Source organism: Pipistrellus kuhlii, unplaced genomic scaffold, assembly GCF_014108245.1.
Source record: "Pipistrellus kuhlii isolate mPipKuh1 unplaced genomic scaffold, mPipKuh1.p scaffold_m20_p_189, whole genome shotgun sequence".
Taxonomy (NCBI): Eukaryota; Metazoa; Chordata; class Mammalia; order Chiroptera; family Vespertilionidae; genus Pipistrellus; species Pipistrellus kuhlii.
This window is the reverse complement of record NW_023425503.1, coordinates 46300-49378: the sequence shown is the minus strand read 5'-3', so window position 1 is coordinate 49378 and position 3079 is coordinate 46300.

The following is a 3079-nucleotide window of genomic DNA, read 5'->3' as shown; positions in this document are numbered from 1 at the left end:
CTATGATTACTGTCCACCTCCAGAACTTTATAATGTACGCCTTAAACACTACCTCATTATTCCACCTTCCCTCTTGCATACTTGTGATTACTTTAGCAGCTCTATAAAGTAGTTTATTATTCCCATATTATTGAAAAGGACACTGAGAATCAGAGAGGTGGAGTCATTTGCCCCAAATCTAGTATAATTTAGAGCTGGATTCAAACTCTGACTCCAGGCCTGTGCTCTATCTTTTATGTCATGCTGCAGACCAAGCCTCCATCTCCTTGCTAACATATGTTCACATTGTGCCTCTGTTTCCTTCTCTCAAATACTGTATGAAGCAGAGTCATAGAAAATGACAGACTCTTCAAAAGTGGGCTGCAGTCACCAATCACAGGACAATTTTCTCTTCATACAGCATTGAAAGTATTGGGACATTGGTAATTTTTTGTCTTCTGGTGTGATTAGGGTTCCAGGGGCAACATTTATCAATTTTCTTAGCTCATTGCAAAAAGATCCCTGATATAAGTAGTTTTCCTTTAGTGAAGATGAATCAATTAATTATTCAAGACCACTGGAAGCTGTTTTTTTTGTTGTTGTTTTTTTTTATCAAGTTGCTCTGGTTTCTGGGACAGCAGCTCTACTGTATGTTTTGTTTCTGCCACATCCACATGCTTTTAGGCAGTGAGATGGAGAGGATATGTAGAATTACACTTGAGTGGCTTCTGTACATGATGATGAATACAGGTAAAGTGCTTTGGGATCTTCTATGAATATGCATAATACTTCTGATGGGAAACTTGCCAAAGGTGAAAGAACTGAGTGGTCCCTTGAAAGCAACCGTTGAAGCCTCAGGATTTTCCCATGATGCACCATAAGCTGAAGGATATTTGTTAGGACCTCCCGTGATCTTGGATATGTTTATACACACTCACCTCTCTTTTATCTTATCTTGCCATGGATTATTTTCCATGTTTTATTTTTAAGCCTCCTTTTAGTCTGTCATATGCATATGCTTATCTACCTGGAGCCAGCTTGAAGAAGGACTATTATAGTCCGCAGCATGATATAATGATAGAATGACTGCCCCATCACAGCATGGGGGGTGGTGAAAAGTGGTACTTAAATACAGAATTTCTGCAACAAAGACAATTTCCCAGCAATAAATTGGTGTCTTCCAAGCAAGTCCTTAGAAGTTTAGTCTGTCTGTTTTCCCTCAGAACCCCACCATCCCTTCTTAGAAGTTGTCCTGTTTAAGAGAGGCAGAATCTCTCAGGCTTTCTGACCTGTCATTTCCTGTTACAGCAGCTTTCCCTAGAACCACTGATTGAGTCATGGAGTGCTGAGCACTGTCTCTACCCACTTCCTCTGGAACTCCCTAAAGCAGCACAGAGCTTGATTAGTCCAGACACTGAAGTCTCCTGGGACTGAGTTAATTTTTACCTGCAAATGTTGCCAGAGAGGAGTGAAGGATGCCTAGATTAAACATTTAAAAAAAATTTTAAAATAGTATATACTTATAGATTAAAAACACAGATATCCATAAAGGAAAAGGAAAATTAATTTCCCCTAAGTTAACCACTTCAACAGTTTATTGCATAACCTACTAGACATTTCCATGTGGAAAAACACTTCTAACAATTTCTTAAATTACCTTTTACCTATAGTTTTATTACACAGAATATCTTAGACATTCTCCTTTGTCAATAAGATAGACTTACTGAGATACCTAATTTTGTCCGAACTATTTATCAGACACCCTCTTTGCTTTTGGAGTAGTAGTTCTTCAACTTCAGTGTGCATGAAATCACCCCTCTGGAGGAGTTACTAAAATACAGAGCGTTAAACTCAAACCCAGAGCTTCTGATTCAGTAGGCCTAGAGTGACTAGAGACTGCTGGACCTTGGCTATGTTCCTACTCTTATTTTGATTTGTTTCATTTTTTTTTTTTTTTTTTTTTTTTTTTTACAAATAGCTGAAGACCCCTAATCAATAAGTTCAAGTGGTTTCAACTTTGAAAAAAATGAAATACATAAAAATCCAGGCTTTAAAAACAGATAAAGTGAGCCAAGGTGGCAAAGGAATACGGGACAGGGAAGGGAGGTGGACTGAAGAGTCAGTTCAGGACACCAGAGAGGACAGAATCCCTTTAAATAGTCATGTCCAACAGAGAAACAGCAAAGCCAAAAAGAGGGAGAGGTGTTCTGGTCATGATTGAAGTGGATGATCAAGGCCCAAGCAACCGTCCTGGAGTGGGCTGACTTATAAACCAGGGGAACAGCAGGAGACATCAAGTCTCGGACAGTAGGAGTGAACCTGAGGACAGGAATCGGGGCTGATGATGGCTGGTAAGTAAGGCACGGGACAAAGGAAGTTGTGTGCATGCATGTGACTGTGGCAAGCCCTGTTTCAAATGAAGCGTTGCTCCAGAAATCTAGAACTTTGTATACAGCGGAAAGAGATTGTTTTTAATAACAATCAGTGTTAGTTTAATTGGAAGTGGTCTTTTCAATAATAAGACAAACTAATGTCTTATTTGACAGGATCCAGTTTGCAAATACCCTTTCAGCCAAACTTTTAAGAAAAATTTATTGCACAAAACAGGATTTTGTCTATAGATTTCTTATAATTATGATAGACTTTGGGGAAATTAAAAGATGCAATTAATCAGGGTGTGTGTGTATGTGTTTGTGTGTGTGTGTGTTTAAGAAATTTAAAATATTCTGAGTTCTTTACAGCTTTCCTTTGTAGTGACTAGGCAGTTATCTTTCATAGTTTACTCAGAGGAAAGTGAAGCTTGGAAAACACATTGATTCTCTCAGAGAGCATTGAAGCAAAAGCATAACATGTTAAACTCATTCAAACTAACCTCTTATTATGTAGGCACTTTCTCTGTTACACTGGTTGTTTTCTTTCCATCTAAGATATGCTGTTCATTGTTTCCTTGAGCTAGCATGCTTGAAACAAACAGTTAAAAACACAGTTATGTATCTCAAATTTATACTAATTGTATTAGAAGTTACTCTTTTAAAAAGTTCTTCAGCCTGGCTGGTGTTGCTCACTCAGTGGTTGAATATTGACCTATGTGAACCAGGAA